Genomic DNA, 20213 nt, shown 5'->3' on the forward strand with positions numbered 1-20213 from the left:
CAATCAATGATGATGACATAAGGGAAACTCAACTGTCACAACCATACCAGCCTGAGATTGGTCACCTGGAAGTGTTACATTGTGTGCATCCCTACCTACCCAAAAACCACCAATGCTGTGTCATCAAAAGACATACATCTATGCTGCTAAATTCATTACCCCCTTGCTAAATACAACATGAGAACAGCACCCTGTCACCCAACCCCTCCCCAGCTCCAACACCAAACACACCATGGCATGTCATGCAACGTGAAAGCAAACAAAGCAATGCACAAGACCTGACACAAGTGTCACAAAGTACACAGTCCCTAATGGGAACTGCCCACACACAATATGCTCCCAGTAATGTATAACTTCCAGCACCCACTACAAAATACTTACCACCAACACAATGCTGCAACACACCATGGAAAAATGCAAAAACATGACAGTACTAATTTCAAGTAGTGGTAGTCTTACAACCTGAATACGCCAGCACATCGACCTCTTCCAACTGTAGAGTGTTGCTGCCACGCAAATGTCTCAGTGTACTGCATACAACATGAACTGCATCTGCAAAGTAGACAGCCTTGTGAAGACATGAGGAAGGAACCTGCAAATTAGGAGGAAGACATGGATGCACAAGCACATATCAATACACCATGCAGTGTACAATACAACAACAATATCCACTAGGGATGTCTACACAGGATTGACTACAGACTGCCCACACAGCTCATGGGAGCCCAACGTCACTGTGTAATTCACCGTCACTTGGTCACACCCTTTGAAAGCCTATGGAAATGGGAAGCAGGAGGGGTGTGTGTCTCACGAACCCAAGCATCTAACCCAAACTCAGGTCAAGCCTGCATGTGCCCAGCTGGAATACAGTGGATGCCCACGGGAGCCACACAAGGCAACACACTGTAAAAAAAACATTAAAAAAAATGGCCATGTGGGGGCCAGGGGGCGTGGGGGAAGCCACCCAGGAGGATTGAGGACAGGGTGCACACCAACAACCACCTGCGTGGATGTTGCGAGAAAAAAAAATACCTCCTTGGGATCATGGCCAATTGGGCTATGCCATTGTGGGAGAACTGCTGTCGCTCTGCTCTGCCTCTGCTGCTGCATCAGGAGGTGGTGGCACTATGGGAGGCAGCCCACGCAAAGCCCTGGTATGGTCCTCCATGGCAGCAAGCATGCAGGTCTGGAATGTCTGATTCTGAAGGATTAAAGTGCAGAGATCCCCATGCAGCATATCACGGGTTGCCTGCATTTCTGCACGCATGGCCTCGCGTGATGCCCGGAATCCCTTCATGTGTTGCATGCAGCTCAGCTGAGAGCGAACGTGTGAGCTGCTCCAGCTGCTGTTCTGCCCTTAAATTACTGGAAGCCTCATGTTCAACCAGAATCTGCCTGAGGTTATGTAGTTCTACCCTCAGGGCTTCCCTGTGGCCCTGGGACTCTATTGATATGGATTTGCGCAGAGTCTCCAGTGCCGCCCGTCAGTCCCTGTTAGACGCCAACATGTCTTCCCTGTGTGATTGCCAAATGGAGTCTGTTGCCTGCTGTTGTTGCTCCATCTGCCTTTCAGGGGGGATAATGGAAGTGGAAACCCTCTCCATTGCCTGAGCCATCATTTCTACTGATGCTGCCTGTTGGGTTGCCATACCGTACATGGAGTTTTCCCATACAGTATTGCCTGGTGGCTCACGGCCACCGCATCGACAGGCATCATACCTGTTTGGGGCAAGGCGATCTGCACCTTGCTGTGCTGGCACTGCCTGAGGCTGCAGGACTGCATTCCCCCTCTGATCTGCTGGCCCAGGAACAGGATCAGATGCTGTGGAGTATGACCCTGCATCCGTAACCACCAAAGCCGGACCTACCAACACTGACATCCCCATAGAGGGTTCTACCCCTGGTGCAGGTGGGTTGGACAGAACAGAATCCCTGCCAGAAACACCTGCGACTGCACATAAGTCTCATCATCCGATTCAGCACCTGAATAGAGGTCTGGACAGTATGGTCTGCAGTAACATTGGGTTTTCACCCACCACCACACCACGTCCCCCACTGGTGCCCGGTCGCGCCTAAGATTCCTCCTGGGTCTGCACCATCTCCTCAACCTCAACAGCATCAAGTGCATCATCACCTGCAAAAACATGAAAGACAACAAATGGAAACAGGCATCAGCACCATAGCACACACATAGGCCATGACAAGCCAGAGATCCAGTACATGATTTACACTTCTCCCACATGACTATAACCCTGCCATGCATGCACTGTCAAAGAGTTGGAAGTGGAGTCAAAAAGGCAGACACTGGGAAGAGCAAGATGGAAAAGCAACACATTTGCAGCATGTTGGGTAGCAATGGCATCACACATCAGGCTGTGAGTGGCATGTCCAATACACATACATGACACATGCCACCACACAGATGTCATGTAGCATAGCCATGTTAAATTACAAAACTACAGCAATATGTCAGTGAATGAGTACTGTCATACATCCATGTCACATCGACATGATGCAAAGATTAATGTTGAATAGTGTTTCTAAATATGTATGTGAAACACATCCAGTGTCCAATAATACAGTCATTGTGGGCTGATCAATGGTTGGTCACTTTAAAATTACAGGAAACATTTGTCATGTTCCACATGCAAACAGGACCTAATAAAACATTTCTGCAGCCCAATACTCCATTGGCCTGAATGGTGTAATCGTTAACATAACCAGGTAAAAATAGTGGCCCAGTGTGGGCTGTAAACAATGACCGAAGAATATATCACATATGTTGCAATAGGGCAGAAAAATGCATAGTAAAAATGGGAGAGTGGAAACAATCAGCCTGAATGAACACTTACAAAATCTGAACAATGTAGTTGCAAGATGACAGTTGAAGGTAAAGTGCACTAATGTGGCCCTAATTGGCAACTGTGGGCAGAAGGGATACAGTCATACCCAAATCCAAGGCACGTGAATGTATGGGAGGAAGCAAATGGGTGACCCATAACACTCAGGAGTACACACCCTCACCTGGCACTCAATCAGAACCCGTCACCCAAACAACATACACATGGATTACACATACACGCATGGGCACTCACCGGACAATGCGTCGTAATCAGGTAGATCTCCCACACCTTGGATTTGTTCCTCTGTGACGAAGGTCCCAGCAACAGACTCATGTTCAGTGAGTTTGTTGTCCTCTTGTGGAGACCCACCGCCAGTCACCAGAGTGGCGGCATGATTTGAGGCTGGCTTGTTCTTTGCTCTGCGTTTCAGGTCATTCCACCGCTTGTAGCAATTATCAGCTGTGCGCCTCACAAATCCAAGGGCACTTATGCGGTCTGCGATGGTCTGCCAGTGTGCCCTAAGTTGACCAGGTGTGGTCTTGCACCCTGCAGTCACCAACATTTTGCGGCTATGTGCCGACACATAGCTCACAAGTGCATCAAGTTCGGGGTCATTAAAGCTAGGCTTCCTTGACGTGCCGGACTGTGTAGCCGTGTCTGGGGTCTCAGCCTGTAGTGCCAGAGCACCCTTCTTCCTCTTCTTCAAAGGTGGAGCAGAGCCTGAGTGGCTTGCGCCGCTCTGGCCAATAGGGGCAGAAGCTCAGGTGGACTGGGTACTGGGAGTGTGCGAATGCACAATGACCATAGGTCTTGGTGCAGGCATTGGCTGAAGTGTGATGTTGGCAGGGGCAACGTCAGTTTGATGGACCAGGACCGACACTGTCCCGGCTGGGAGATTCAGAGCTGGGGTGGATAGAGCTGCAGCTGCCCCTGCAGCCTCCCCACCCTGCCAACTTGGGGCAGCAGATGACATCACTGCCCCAGATCCACGTGGCTTGGTGACACCAACTTGCACCGGCACACATGGCTTAGACTTGCTGACCTGAAAGTCAGCCTGGGAGTCATCCTGTGCCGGCTCAGGTGCCACAATGGGCTGGTCCAACAAGGGCTGAGCTGGGATGGTGTCAGCCACGTTTCCCTCAACCATGGGGGGGGCATGGATGTCCCTGATTGGTCCTCCACACATGGGGGTCTAGGGGCACCTTGCAAATCCTGGCCACGTCCCCTACCGCACCCACCATGCCCACCTTTTGGAGGTCAGCCACCTTTGCCTCCCTTACCGCTTGGTCGCCTCCCAACCATGGCACTGATGTTGTTGTGCGTATGGGAGTTGCAGTAAACAATTGTCCTGGGCAATTGGGGGTGAAAGGGGTAGGGTACTAGATGGAATTCGTACCCTAGTGCTCTAGCAAGGCTGTCTGTGACCCTTGGGGGAAGATGACGGGTCATGCAATGCACAGGCACCCCAAAAACAAAAAGTAACGTGCACTCAACCCCTCGTAGACCACGTGCATGGAAAAATGAATCCCCATTACGCTGTGGCACCCAGAAACACAAAAACAAGCGTACGCTTGTTACATGCAGCCTACAATGACCTCTGAAGGGGTACGCGACACATGGGGCAAGCACAGTTGGTAAATTTGTGCGCGACTCACCGTCTGCCTGGAAAAAGAACTTTAAAAAAGCATGCATGTGCACGTAGGCAACACCCCCGCCAAAAGAAGAACTGTACGCTGTCTGAGGAGACAGGACAAAAGAAGAAGTGAACGCTGTTTGAGGAAACAGGCCCAAAAAAATAAAGAACGCTGTCAGAGGTAACAGGGAGTACGAACTTGAAACGCTGTGAAGTAATCGCGTGTGAACCGACAAGAAGTACAGAATTCACCCACTCACTCTCCACAAAAAGCACGTACAAGGAAATGGCGTCCTACACGTACCTTTTAAAGCGGCCCACACGTACAGCGTCACTTACGTGTGTACGCGCTAAGGCCCTTTCCTCCGATTACACGAGCTGACACTCGGATGTGCAGTTTTTGGACGTGTACGATGAACATGCACCCGTGTTGATGGAAACGCCTACGCGCGTCACGTTGAAACCGCGCACGTGTGCTGACGCGCTTACGCGTGAAGGGCATTTCCTCAAATTACACGCTGACGTGCAAGATTTTCATGTGCCAAATCACTCCGTATCAAGCTGGCCACGCAACAACACATGGAAGACCATGCTCCTATTCAGAAGGCCGAATTACTGCCCCCCTGAGCCCCAAGCACGCTCCCACCTGCCATCTGCTGCTGCCTGACTGCCTACTGCCCACGTGCCCTGCTATTTGCTGCCTGCACGTCAGCCAGGGGTGCAGTTGCTGTGATCACCCCTGCTGTAACCGAAGTCTCCCGACTGGGATACCATCGCTCCACAGCCCAGCCCCAGGACCCAGTTGCCCACCCACTCCTGCCTCTGGAGTTGCCATGTCGGGCACAACACCATCTGGCACCACTGGCAACCCCCAGCCAGAGAGGCAGAGGGCCACCAGCTTCAGTGCCAGGGAAGTTGTTGTCCTGGTGGAGCAAGTCCTGGGGCAGTATGATGCCCTCTTTGGCAGTTTGCGTGCTGACAATGAAGGATGGACCAGGATCTGGATGGGCATCGTGACTGCCATCAACGCGGAGGGGGTGGCAGTCCGCGACTTACAACATGTCAAGAAGCGCTGGGAGGACTTCAGGTCCAGGACCCTCAACAAGGCCTTGTGCCTCTTGAAGGCAGCGAATGCCAAGGGGCGCCGGGGCCACCTGTCCGACCACCAGATGAGGGTCCTGGAACACATATGCCCAGCACTCCACATCCAGGGCCTTGAGAGGCAGACCCGTCTGGAGTCGAGCGGTAAGTGTACATGTATACTGATTGGACGCTGTGCGTGGTGGCGTGCCAGTAGTGTGCAGGTTGCACATGTGTTTTCATAGTGCCATGTAGGGATGTGTATGAACAGGGGCGTGAGGCATGCCACATGCAAGTCCTCTTAGGTGTGAGACACATCGATGGTGTATGTGTTGGTATGCATGCTGTGCAAATGCAGGTGTGGTAGCACACATGTTTGAAATTCTGTGTATGCACGTTGGCATGGTCGTGGTGTCACACATGGATGGTGGTTTCTGCTGCATGTATCTGCACTGTGTACATGTGCATGTGTGTGTATTTGACAAGTGTGCAACTGTGATGCAACATGGATGCACGTGACACTGATATGTAGAAGGCTGAATGCCAGATGTGACATGTATGGCAATTGCATCACTGCGACAGTTGGAGGAGATGTAGACATGCATGTAAGTGTGGTGGCGTGTGTGCATGTCTAGTTCACTCCCTGTGTTTCATGTTATGTCAGGCTCACCTTCGGCTGTTCATGCTGTTGTATGTGTATGGATGTTGCTGCCCGGTGCAATATTGCTGTGGAAATGCTCATGTGTGTGAGTTGAAATGACATGTGTGTCGTGGAGTGTGATGCCATGTCTGAAGTTTGACACTGCCACTCATGTGCAACTGTCATGTGTGTATCAGTCCATTGTACAGTGCCCTGATGTCTGTGTTTTATCTCTCCCTGTCTGCAGCGTCAACTGATGAAGAGGACGGAGAGGGTGCTGTGGAGCACAGCGGCAGGGATCGCACTACCAGCCGGAGACACAAGGCCCGGCTCCCCTCCCAGATTGTCATCTCGTCGGGGAGTGAGGAGTCTGGTGCCGCATCCCAGGCCGCAGCTGCCGGGGGTAGGTCCAAGAGGCAGAGGTCGGAGGTGGACTCCTCGGCAGGAGAAGGGGCAGCTGAGACCCCACAGCATCCAACGGAGGAAGATGGCACAGAGTCATCCAGGTTGGTGGGGGTTTGGTGGAGGAGGAGACCGCGGAAGGGACACACACAGGGTCTGGAGGTGGGGATTCCACTGGTGCTAGTGGTGCAGTGCAGGGGCAGGGACAGGAGGCAGCACAGGCAGCCGCGGAGATGCTTGTGTGTAATCCTGTCCCTGATCCTGTCACTGCATCATCTGGGACCAGCAGGGATGCCTACGTCCAGACCCGTTTTCAAGGAGAGGATGAGCGCACAACAACTGGCCGTCCTCTCCCTGCGGACGTGGCTATCCGGGACCGTGTTGAGCCTGTCCTGATTGGGTCAGCGTTGCGTCAACGGGGCATGCGAGGTGGCCTGCAGTCTTTTCGTGGAGAGACTGCACGTCGTATCGCATGCCTCTTTGACTATGTTGACCTACTGGGACGGGTCAGCGGTGCTGGATTCCTCCGTGTGCTGGACCTTCTCGCGACCCCCTCCTCACCTGAACCCCCTACGTGTCAGTCATCCTCCATGCCATCTTCCCACCCATGTATCACCTGGGTACCCTGTGGAGCTGCCTCTGACCCAGCGGCCAGGCTGGTGGAGGACACATCCCTGCCACAGTCGGGAGTCGGACGTCCAGCAGGGGTGGCCACCACGACAACTGCACCCCAGCCGGAGGAGGACATGCAGGCAGCAAGAGCCAGGGCGCAGGCAAAGGCACAGCAGCAGCAACATGGTGGGAGCAATGATGGCTCGGGGCCTTCAACATCAGAGGGGCAGGCATCGGCCATAGGGCAGGAGGACCCCGGATTTCAAGTGTCTTCCGTGTGGCAGCGGTTGGGCCACGCCATAGATGCAGAGCGGCAGCGGGCGGAAGAGGCACGGCTCACAATGGTCAGGGAGGAGAACTCCATGCGGAGGGCCCTGAGGCGGGCCGAGTGCCTCGAGGCAATTCGCAGGGAGTTGGAGGTGAACATGTCGTCGTCCCTGCGAACCCTCAGGGCCATGGAAGAGGTCCGCCTCCAGGACATTGAGCGGGAGTTTGATGATGCACTGGTCCGGGACATCAAAAAGTGAGCCGTCGGACTAGCCCGCTGCCATTGTAAATAGTTAGATAGTGTTAGGTTTCCTTTGTGTTTTTGTTTATTTTGGGCCGCTTGGACAATGCACCACATTTTTGTATATAGTTCATTATTAGGTAGGGTTTTTTGTAGGTTTCATTTCATTTGTTGGGCTCATGGACCCTGGATTGGTGATTTGTATATAGTTGAACAGTGGATGTTTCTCGTTTTTATTTTAATTTCACCATGGCGCAATGGATTTTATATATTTCTTTTCCCTTAGATTTGCTTTGGTGGACTGAGACTTTGGACACATTTTCATTTGGATTTCTTTGGATTCTGATTTCATATTTTTTATTTTTTTCCGGACATGCTGCATTTTATTTCTTATTCCCATTTTTGAGTTTTTTTTCCTTCATTACATTCATGTTGTGTTCAATACATTTTTGTTTCATACTTCGATGTGTGGCATTCTCTCATTGGTTTCATGCATGTCATGATGTGGGTTTTCACATTCACTTGCACCCATTGTGTGTGTGTGACTTGCCATTCGGGTTGTATCATGTAATGGCCATTTCTCTGTGGGTGGATGCAATACTTGTTTGGGTCTTTGGGCTGGGGTGGCGTGGGGTGTGATGTGGGTGGCCATGAGGCCCATGATTGAGGATCGTCATGACGTGGGTGCTGGGGGACATGAGTGGGACATGAGTGGGGGCCTGCTGGCAGGTGTCCCTGACTGCTGGGGGGTGGGGGTGCTGGGGGACATGTGTGGGGGCCTGCTGGCAGGTGCCCCTGACTGCTGGGGGGTGGGGGTGCTGGGGGACATGTGTCGGACATGAGTGGGGGCCTGCTGGCAGGTGCCCCTGACTGCTGGGGGTGGGGGTGCTGGGGGACATGAGTGGGTGCCTGCTAGCAGGTGCCCCTGACTGCTGGGGGTGGGGGTGCTGGGGGACATGAGTGGGGGCCTGCTGGCAGGTGCCACTGACTGCTGGGGGAGGGGGGTGCTGGGGGACATGAGTGGGGGCCTGCTGGCAGGTGCCCCTGACTGCTGGGGGATGGGGGTGCTCGGGGACATGAGTGGGGGGCTGCTGGCAGGTGCCCCTGACTGCTGAGGGGTGGGGGTGCTGGGGGACATGTGTGGGACATGAGTGGGTGCCTGCTGGTAGGTGCCCCTGACTGCTGGGGGGTGGGGGTGCTGGGGGACATGTGTGGGACATGAGTGGGGGCCTGCTGGCAGGTTCCCCTGACTGCTGGGGGGTGGGGGTGCTGGGGGACATGTATGGGACATGAGTGGGGGCCTGCTGGCAGGTGCCCCTGACTGCTTGGGGGTGGAGGTGCTGGGGGACATGAGTGGGGGCCTCCTGGCAGGTGCACCTGACTGCTGGGGGGTGGGGGTGCTGGGGGACATGTGTGGGACATGAGTGGGGGCCGGCTGGCAGGTTCCCCTGACTGCTGGGGGGTGGGTGTGATGGGGGACAGGAGTGGGGGCCTGCTGGCAGGTGCCCCTGACTGCTGGGGGGTCGGGGTGCTGGGGGACATGTGTCGGACATGAGTGGGGGCCTGCTGGCAGGTGACCCTGACTGCTGGGGGGTGGGGGTGCTCGGGGACATGGGTGGGGGCCTGCTGGCAGGTGCCCCTGACTGCTGGGGGGTGAGGGTGCTGGGGGACATGTGTGGGACATGAGTGGGTGCCTGTTGGCAGGTGCCCCTGACTGCTGGGGGGTGGGGGTGCTGGGGGACATGTGTCAGACATGAGTGGGGGCCTGCTGGCAGGTGCCCCTGACTGCTGGGGGGTGGGGGTGCTCGGGGACATGAGTGGGGGCCTGCTGGCAGGTGCCCCTGACTGCTTGGGGGTGGAGGTGCTGGGGGACATGAGTGGGGGCCTCCTGGCAGGTGCACCTGACTGCTGGGGGGTGGGGGTGCTGGGGGACATGTGTGGGACATGAGTGGGGGCCGGCTGGCAGGTTCCCCTGACTGCTGGGGGGTGGGTGTGATGGGGGACAGGAGTGGGGGCCTGCTGGCAGGTGCCCCTGACTGCTGGGGGGTGGGGGTGCTGGGGGACATGTATGGGACATGAGTGGGGGCCTGCTGGCAGGTGCCCCTGACTGCTTGGGGGTGGAGGTGCTGGGGGACATGAGTGGGGGCCTCCTGGCAGGTGCACCTGACTGCTGGGGGGTGGGGGTGCTGGGGGACATGTGTGGGACATGAGTGGGGGCCGGCTGGCAGGTTCCCCTGACTGCTGGGGGGTGGGTGTGATGGGGGACAGGAGTGGGGGCCTGCTGGCAGGTGCCCCTGACTGCTGGGGGGTCGGGGTGCTGGGGGACATGTGTCGGACATGAGTGGGGGCCTGCTGGCAGGTGCCCCTGACTGCTGGGGGTGGGGGTGCTCAGGGACATGAGTGGGGGCCTGCTGGCAGGTGCCCCTGACTGCTGGGGGGTGAGGGTGCTGGGGGACATGTGTGGGACATCAGTGGGTGCCTGTTGGCAGGTGCCCCTGACTGCTGGGGGGTGGGGGTGCTGGGGGACATGTGTGGGACATGGTTGGGGCCTGCTGGCAGGGTCCCCTGACTGCTGGGGGGTGGGGGTGCTGGAGGACATGTGTGGGACATGAGTGGGGGCCTGCTGGCAGGTGCCCCTGACTGCTGGGGGTGGGGGTGCTGGGGGACATGAGTGGGGGCCTGCTGGCAGGTGCCACTGACTGCTGGGGGAGGGGGGTGCTGGGGGACATGAGTGGGGGCCTGCTGGCAGGTGCCCCTGACTGCTGGGGATGGGGGTGCTCGGGGACATGAGTGGGGGCCTGCTGGCAGGTGCCCCTGACTGCTGGGGGGTGGGGGTGCTGGGGGACATATGTGGGACATGAGTGGGTGCCTGCTGGTAGGTGCCCCTGACTGCTGGGGGGTGGGGGTGCTGGGGGACATGTGTGGGACACGAGTGGGGGCCTGCTGGCAGATTCCCCTGACTGCTGGGGGGTGGGGGTGCTGGGGGACATGTGTGGGACATGAGTGGGGGCCTGCTGGCAGGTGCCCCTGACTGCTGGGGGGTGGAGGTGCTGGGGGACATGAGTGGGGGCCTCCTGGCAGGTGCCCCTGACTGCTGGGGGGTGGGGGAGCTGGGGGACATGAGTGGGGGCCTGCTGGCAGGTGCCCCTGACTGCTGGGGGGTGGGGGTGCTGGGGGACATGTGTGGGACATGAGTGGGGGCCTGCTGGCAGGTTCCCCTGACTGCTGGGGGGTGGGTGTGATGGGGGACAGGAGTGGGGGCCTGCTGGCAGGTGCCCCTGACTGCTGGGGGGTCAGGGTGCTGGGGGACATGTGTCGGACATGAGTGGGGGCCTGCTGGCAGGTGCCCCTGACTGCTGGGGGGTGGGGGTGCTGGGCGACATGAGTGGGTGCCTGCTGGCAGGTGCCCCTGACTGCTGGGGGTGGGGGTGCTGGGGGACATGAGTGGGGGCCTGCTGGCAGGTGCCACTGATTGCTGGGGGATGGGGGTGCTGGGGGACATGAGTGGGGGCCTGCTGGCAGGTGCCCCTGACTGCTGGGGGGTGGGGGTGCTGGGGGACATGTGTGGGACATGAGTGGGGGCCTGCTGGCAGGTTCCCCTGACTGCTGGGGGGTGGGGGTGCTGGGGGACATGTGTGGGACATGAGTGGGGGCCTGCTGGCAGGTTCCCCTGACTGCTGGGGGGTGGGGATGCTGGGGGACATATGTCGGACATGAGTGGGGGCCTGCTGGCAGGTGCCCCTGACTGCTGGGGGGTGGGGGTGCTGGGGGACATGAGTGGGTGCCTGCTGGCAGGTGACCCTGACTGCTGGGGGTGGGGGTGCTGGGGGACATGAGTGGGGGCCTGCTGGCAGGTGCCTCTGACTGCTGGGGGATGGGGGTGCTGGGGGACATGAGTGGGGGCCTGCTGGCAGGTGCCCCTGACTGCTGGGGGGTGGGGGTGCTGGGGGACATGTGTGGGACATGAGTGGGGGCCTGCTGGCAGGTTCCCCTGACTGCTGGGGGTGGGGGTGCTGGGGGACATGAGTGGGGGCCTGCTGGCAGGTGCCACTGACTGCTGGGGGATGGGGGTGCTGGGGGACATGAGTGGGGGCCTGCTGGCAGGTGCCCCTGACTGCTGGGGGGTGGGGGTGCTGGGGGACATGTGTGGGACATGAGTGGGGGCCTGCTGGCAGGTTCCCCTGACTGCTGGGGGTGGGGGTGCTGGGGGACATGAGTGGGGGCCTGCTGGCAGGTACCCCTGACTGCTGGGGGGTGGGGGTGCTAAGGGACATGAGTGGGGGCCTGCTGGCAGGTGCCCCTGACTGCTGGGGGGTGAGGGTGCTGGGGGACATGTGTGGGACATGAGTGGGTGCCTGATGGCAGGTGCCCCTGACTGCTGGGGGGTGGGGGTGCTGGGGGACATGTGTGGGACATGAGTGGGGGCCTGCTGGCAGGTTCCCCTGACTGCTGGGGGGTGGGGGTGCTGGGGGACATATGTCGGACATGAGTGGGGGCCTGCTGGCAGGTGCCCCTGACTGCTGGGGGGTGGGGGTGCTGGGGGACATGAGTGGGTGCCTGCTGGCAGGTGACCCTGACTGCTGGGGGTGGGGGTGCTGGGGGACATGAGTGGGGGCCTGCTGGCAGGTGCCACTGACTGCTGGGGGATGGGGGTGCTGGGGGACATGAGTGGGGGCCTGCTGGCAGGTGCCCCTGACTGCTGGGGTGTGGGGGTGCTGGGGGACATGTGTGGGACATGAGTGGGGGCCTGCTGGCAGGTTCCCCTGACTGCTGGGGGTGGGGGTGCTGGGGGACATGAGTGGGGGCCTGCTGGCAGGTACCCCTGACTGCTGGGGGTGGGGGTGCTGGGGGACATGAGTGGGGGCCTGCTGGCAGGTGCCCCTGACTGCTGGGGGGTGAGGGTGCTGGGGGACATGTGTGGGACATGAGTGGGTGCCTGATGGCAGGTGCCCCTGACTGCTGGGGGGTGGGGGTGCTGGGGGACATGTGTGGGACATGAGTGGGGGCCTGCTGGCAGGTTCCCCTGACTGCTGGGGGGTGGGGGTGCTGGGGGACATGTGTGGGACATGAGTGGGGGCCTGCTGGCAGGTGCCCCTGACTGCTGGGGGGGGGTGCTGGGGGACATGAGTGGGGGCCTGCTTGCAGGTGCCCCTGACTGCTGGGGGGTGGGGGTTCTGGGGGACATGAGTGAGGGCCTGCTGGCAGGTGCCCCTGACTGCTGGGGGGTGGGGGTGCTGGGGGACATGTGTGGGACATGAGTGGGGGCCTTCTGGCAGGTTCCCCTGACTGCTGAGGGGTGGGTGTGATGGGGACAGGAGTGGGGGCTTGCTGGCAGGTGCCCCTGACTGCTGGGGGGTGGGGGCGCTGGGGGACATGAGAGGGGACCTGCTCTCAGGTGCCCCTGACTGCTGGGGGGTGGGGGTGCAGGGGGACATGTGTGGGACATGAGTGGGGGCCTGCTGGCAGGTGCCACTGACTGCTGGGGGGGTGCTGGGGGACATGTGTGGGACATGAGTGGGGGCCGGCTGGCAGGTGCCCCTGACTGCTGGGGGGTGGGGGTGCTGGGGGACATGAGTGGGGGCCTGCTGGCAGGTGCCCCTGACTGCTGGGGGCTGGGGGTGTGGGGGGACATGAGTGGGGGCCTGCTGGCAGGTGCCCCTGCCTGCTAAGGGTTGGGGGTGCTGGGGGTCATGTGTGGGGGCCTGCTGGCAGGTGCCCCTGACTGCTGGGGGGTGGGGGTGCTGGGGGACATGAGTGGGGGCCTGCTGGCAGGTGCCCCTCACTGCTGGGGGTGCTGGGGGACATGAGTGGTGGCCTGCTGGCAGGTGCCCCTGACTGCTGGGGGGTGAGGGTGTTGGGGGACATGAGTTGGTGTTCACTAGTGCAAGGTGACATGTGGCTTGGCTGGGGGGCATGCCCATGGTGGATGGGCTGCCTGCGGGACATGATCAGGGGTGCAGGGTAGGCCCCTGTGGTGTGGGCTGCCTGCAGGGGCCATGGAGGGTGTAGAGGGAACACCTGGGAGGACCCACACTGCCAATTCACATGTAGGACTCCCTGCGCACCCCCGAAATACACGTACCCCGCTCTGACAGCAAAATCGCGTGTGAAACTTCCCGCAAAGCCCAGTTATTCACGTACCTCATTCGCACAGGGCCTATCGCGTGTGAAACTTCATGCGAACCCCAGGAATACACGTACCCCACTCGCACAGGGCATTTCGCGTGTGAATCATCCTGCGCACCCCCGAAATACACGTTCCCCTCTCCAATCTCATGTGACACTCCCCGTGCAGCGGGGTACGTGCTTTCGGAGGGGTGCGCAGGGAGTTTTACAGGCGTTTTCGTGGTTGGGGGCCTGTGCGCCATGTACGGGATTTGTGCATCGTGCAGAGGGAGGGGCTGGGGGCGTAACTGGCACTGCTGCAGGGTCGCTGCACCACTCTGCGCCACGGCCGGTTTTGGAAGCTAAAATCCATGAATACGCTGTGCGCTGAAATGGATTTTAGCGCACGCAGCTGGCGCAGAAATGTGCACGCGCACACTGTGCGCCAGCCGCGTGTGCCACTTGTGCGCTGAATTCTATGAATTACCCCCTATATGTCAAAATGTTTGATGCGACCCCCTGTATTTTAGAAAGATTGGAATCGGTTCCGGTACAAGTAATGTAAATGCTCCCTCACTTTCACCATGTTAAATGAAGTTTCTAGATTTTATATACAGTGATGTCTGCCATGTCCCTGGGTTCTCAGTGGTTAAGGACCTGAGACAGGTGAGTTGAGTCATTCTGGTGGGAAGTTACTAGGAGAGCAAGGTAGTGATTGTTGCATGCAGGTCACAAGAAATTTGGCCATGTGAGTGAGATTGATTCTATGTGTTTTTGGTGTGTTAATGGTGCATGTTGGGCTCTTGCCTTTGATACACTTGTGTATAGGCACCTTACAAATACCATAACATATCATATCATATACTCGGGATCTGTTATTTTGGTTCCACACATAAGTTTGAGTGGTTACCCTGTTACATTCATACATACATGCTTCGTGCTTTGATGATGTGGTCAGTGGTTTCAGTTGGGGTGGGAGGGTGAAAGGTGAGTTTGAGCAAAGTGATGCCATTGCATAATAATATATGCACTGAGTATGACAACTGTAGAACTGTAAACATTTTGCACATATATACATTGCTAATGGGCATTAGCATACCATTCACAGAGTATACCATAAGAAATTAGAACACTTTAGTAGACTTCCCCGTACCAGTACATTTTAGAATGGACATGTGGAAGTTGTGACGTACACCCACTAACCAGGCATCTCAGCCAGCAAAATACAACCAGTGTTGTGAAAATGAATTATACCCCATCCAATATTGTGATATTGTAAGATCGTTGTCTTTTCCCCCCTTGATCCCCTTCTCTGCCACGCCGTGCCTTGAAACACTTGTGTATAGCCACGCTGTGAATACAATATAATATCATATCATATGCAGGTGTCTGAATGGTAAACCAATAGTTATCTTTTTCAGGATGCTTGGGTATCACACTGAGGGGAGAGTCTTTATCTCACAATGGGAAGCTTGGCCATCTCATTAACTGAAAGAAGTCTGTAGATCCTACTTTAAGGAAATTGTTAATCTCACCAAGGGGAAAATGTTTATCATCTCACTCATCAGAGTTTGTGCAAAATCAGTTCCTGTTCTCAATGAGTGAAACACGTGTATTTCAGTGAGGGCCGCATGTGCCTTTTATTGAGGAAAATGTGTGTATCTCACTGAAAGGAACACGTGCAAATCATGGATGGGAGCATATAATTTCACTAATATACGTTTGTGAGCCCCACTGTGGGTGGCTGCACATCTTACAAAACACATTCTTTATATATCACTTTGGAAAGTGTGTGCATCTCACTGAAGGTATCTTGGGCATCTTAAACAAAAGTGTTTACCTACCTCTCCATCCTTCCCACTTAATTCCTGTTTCTTAGATTATGGGCCTCATCACGAGTTGGGCGGTAACACTGGCGCTATTAGCACCGGCGCTAATAGCCCTACCGCCAAACCCTATTAGCGCCGGATCACGGGTTTGGCGAAAGGGTTATTGCCCATTCCCCATTGGGCCCATTCGGGAATTCCTCAAAATTCGGCAAATTTGCAGCAGATTTTCCCCCAGCTCAGAGCTGGGGGGAATCTGCCAAAACCATTATCTGGCGGACCCTTAAATGTGGTGGTAATAGCGCTACCGCCACATTTGAGGGTTACCGCCAGACTTGTGATGAGGCCCTATGTCCTTGCTTTGCTGTTGTAACTCATGCTTTCACACTCTAGATATCCTTACATTGAATGAAAGATCATGGTTAAGTGTTAATTTCTGACATGGGGCAAGCCTGTAACCTGAGGGACTTACTGGCAAGGACTAATGCGAAACTCAATGTGAGTCAAGAAAATAGGCGACTAGCTGGAACTTACCCTTGTTGTAAGTGTGTTCATTGTAATACTGTAACTAGAGGGAATGTCGTTTTTCACCAAAGAATGGGTAGAATATTGTTTTTTAAACAATTTGCAACCTGTGATTTCAAGAATCTAGTATATATTATCATATTTCCATGTGGTATCGACTAATTTGGTTACACAAGCAGGATAGCCAAGACAAGATGGAATGAGCATCTGTCCAAAGTGAGGATGAATTACATATGCTAACCAGTCGCGAGGTATTTCAAGGATATACGACTGAATGTCTCACAAATTAAGTTCTATATCTTGGAGGTGGTGGACAGTAAAAGATGACATTTGGACATATAATCTTTATATTCAAAGCAGAATGTATGTATGCGTGTATGTTTGTCCGGCTATTCAAATCCACCCCATTGAACTCACTGCTACCAAATCTTGCATGGATTCCTCATTTGTCTGGGGCAAGATTGTAGTCTATGTTTGGATGCAAAAAATTCACTCCGTAGACACCCTCATTTACTGATGCTCACCCCAATTCACTACAGTAGGTGCTATAAAGAGTCAACATTTTGAAAAGTGCCTGAAGCTTAATATTGTACACAGTTCGAAAGTGTTTTTAAAGAGAATTAAACCAATTTCTTTTTTTTATCACGCCACAACAAATATGAGAAATGGCAAGGTTACAGTTTATTCATGAGAAGAGAGCACAATCAATCAATCTTTCTTGGACACATTTTCTCAAATGTGCTGAAGACATTGAGTGACAGAAACATGCTGCACAAAAAAATAACATCACTTGGAAAAGCTCCATCGGATGCAAAGTCAAAATCAAGAGCTTTTGAAACACAACAACAAACAGAAGCATGATTTACCGACCAAAGGACAAGAGCAACTTTCTCCAGGGCAAATGAGATGCCAGAGCAAACTGAAGCCAGACTTGCTGAAATGAGGACAAGAGCAACATCCTCCAGGGCACGAGACACCAGAACAAACTGAAGCAAGACTTGCCGACAAGAGGACAAGAGCAACATCCTCCAGTACACATGGGACACCACTCGATCAGGACACAGTCAACACCGGGTACCCCAGCTAGTGTACTTTAAAATGGAGGGATACATTATGGATTGATTTATTGGAATCATTACAAATAAATGAAGAACACGATTTTGCATGTTTGAAATGAGGGATGATTGACTACAATGATTGGGTGCCTAGCTAGAACATCTATTGATATAGATGTTGATATGGATGTAGGCTTGCACAACCATATATTGCATTAGACCTTAACAACATTCATAATATAATAATGTCATTGTGAAATGAGGTGCATTCATTACTCATCACACCATTTGCTATGGTACACATCAAGATATGTTGCTGATATCTTGAAAGAGGGAATCAGCACATTGAACTGTATAATTGTGATATATGGATGTAGGTTTAGAGTGAATTATGAGACATTTTGTTTCACTTGCCAGCTTGGGTTGAACTACAAGACAAGATGACTGTTTTCCTATTTTCTTTTTAAGTATATTTGCTTTTCTTTTTTTCCCCCTAACCCAGTAGTGAACGGCGTTGCCGATATCTTTAACAATGTCATGACATCATCATGCTTTTAAGCGGGACGTCATGATGCCTATGTCTGCCGCACATTGTTAGTACATGTGACTGCGCTCAGAGCACCATACTGTTTGTTCAATACAATCGTTAATCATGATACGGAGGGTGTCACTACTATCCATGTAAGTAACGTATCATCCTTCATTCTAGCAACTAGTTCTTCCTTACTTCTTTACTTGTGCTTCTCCTATGTCTACAACACTTATCAATGTATTACATTTCTTATAGTTGATTGTATGAGACATATACTTATCTCAAGATGTTTCTCTGGAATCCAGGTATTTTGTCTTTTAAATATCCATGTATTAATTAGATTCAAAGCCAGCAACTACTATACACATTAGGTAGGACAGTAAGATGTCTATGTACGTTGGTTATAGAATAACATTGCCTTTTACAGTTGTGATTTGTATCAAAATGGTTTAGTATAGGTTTTCCATGATATCTCAATTGGATTTTGATGGGCCAAAATTCTTAAATATTTAGGTTTTTATTTTAATATTTAACATAGATTGATACTGAACAATTGAATATCACATGATTAACAAAATGGAGATAGGTAAAGTAGAACTACAACATTTTACGTTTATAATACATGATACATGATTACGGGTTATATTAATGGTCATTTGTTTTCAATTCATTTTGACTTTCTTTTTTCCTTATGTGTTGTTGCAGACTATAACCCTAAAGAAGGACTTCTTATAGTCCTAGAATCTTTGATCTTTTTTCTTTCGCTTTAAATTTCTCCCCATTAACATTGATTTTTAAGGGTTCATACATACTTCATAAATGGTTTTGTTATAAAAATCTGTCTGTGTGAGTAATGATTTGCAGAATGATGATTAATGAGGCAGAAAGGTTCTCGGAAAGGGAAACATAGCACTAGGGCAGAATTACCGGGTCATATGTTCTCATAATGTTAATTCTAGGTGCTGCCGGCTTCACCAGGATACTACAAGCCTAGACTTCGCAAGTTCAAATCCTGAGATAGCGGGCTCAGTCCTCCAGTAAATGGAATACCTATAATGGGGAAGTAATAACAGATAAAATTACAATGTTTGCAAGCAGGTCCCAAATGGCACTACATCCGAAACGCCATGGGTCATAAGTAAACAATTTGAAAGTTGCACGGTTGGCACAAAGATCACAGACTATAGTGGTGTGGAAGCTGGTGGCATTTTACTTTATGTCTGTGGACATAGATGTGCCTCAGTCGGTGCAGAAAGGCAGCTATAATTGTTGCAATGGAACCAAAGCCATGCAAAGGGAGATGGTGTGGAATTAATACTGATTGGTTGGAGTGCACATGAGTGCACATAAGGATGTGCGAGTATGAAGTAAGCCACCATCTGAGGCGCAGGTGTGTCTACCTACATGCCCCACATTAGATCATGAAGGAGGGTTTAGCTGCCTGAGAACAGAACATTAACCATTTGAATGCTGAGTTTGCAGCATTGGTACCATAAGGTATAATGAAAAGCTCGGGCAGAGGAAGTAGTTCATGATGCGTGGGTGAGCTGAGTGGCATTGCATTGAGCTTGGATGGCTGTGTTAAGCTACGCGCCCAGGATGTACTGTTAGGAACCTCATTGTTAATGGACCTTACTGATTTTTTCTGTATGAGGTTTTTGGTGTGCAACTGTATAAAAGGTTCCTGTGCTTGCTGGGGCACTTGTTTGAGACATGGATACTATGCTGGTTTCCCAACCCACTTCTGGTATTAAAAATAAACATCGTCTCTACCTTTACTGCCTGTCCCCCTATTGGATTATTTGGTGATGAGTTGCAGGTTTCTACAGTGGCCATCTACGACAGCCTACCCTTCTCAATTGACAGAGAGTCTCCACACCACCCTCAAGATAGTGTGAAATGCAGCAGTATCATCGATCATAAGAACCCCAAGAGTTTTCCGCTTGCCAGCCTACACGACTACCTATTTGGCAGTTTTCCCTTTGAAGTAGATTGCATGAAATCTCAACCAGAATGTCTAACAAAGAAGCATATTATGGCAAGGTAATCTGCAACAGAGAAGCTGATCATGATGAGATTTCCTGCGACTGCAGTCCATAGGCTATATCGGGAAATCCCATTGTGGTCCTAGAGCAGCTGAAACTCCCAACCATATGAGCTCCAAAATGAGGGATGTCCCTCATTACCATGGACTTGCCTTAATGGAATAAAAAAGAAATCAGCGTTCCTGACTGCGTGAACATTGGCAGACAAGAAATGCTAGTATGGCACAGAGTGAACCCCGCCTGTTGATCTTTTGCCATGCCTTCTGGATCTATAGGGCCAATCATCACCATTCCAAATGATATAAAAGGAATACATACCACAGCACTGTTAGACTTTGGGTGTCAGGAGACCATTGTGTATGACCTATAACCATATGAAGCACATCTGAAGCTTATGCTAGTTGAGC

The 20213-nt window shown here is 53.4% G+C and overlaps 1 long non-coding RNA gene across 2 annotated transcripts in view; it reads left to right on the forward strand.

The window, feature by feature from the left end:
• LOC138481140 (uncharacterized) overlaps window positions 1-19539 on the forward strand; it is a 535683-nt gene extending 516144 nt beyond the window's left edge. For both annotated transcript variants that reach the window (XR_011274199.1, XR_011274200.1), the window contains one exon: window positions 16838-19539. This is a non-coding gene — a long non-coding RNA (uncharacterized lncRNA). The remainder of the gene's footprint in view (window positions 1-16837) is intronic.
• Window positions 19540-20213: the final 674 nt, after the last annotated feature.

The sequence above is a fragment of the Ambystoma mexicanum genome, chromosome 5p (genome assembly GCF_040938575.1).
Source record: "Ambystoma mexicanum isolate Mex_15411 chromosome 5p, UKY_AmexF1_1, whole genome shotgun sequence".
NCBI lineage: Eukaryota > Metazoa > Chordata > Amphibia > Caudata > Ambystomatidae > Ambystoma > Ambystoma mexicanum.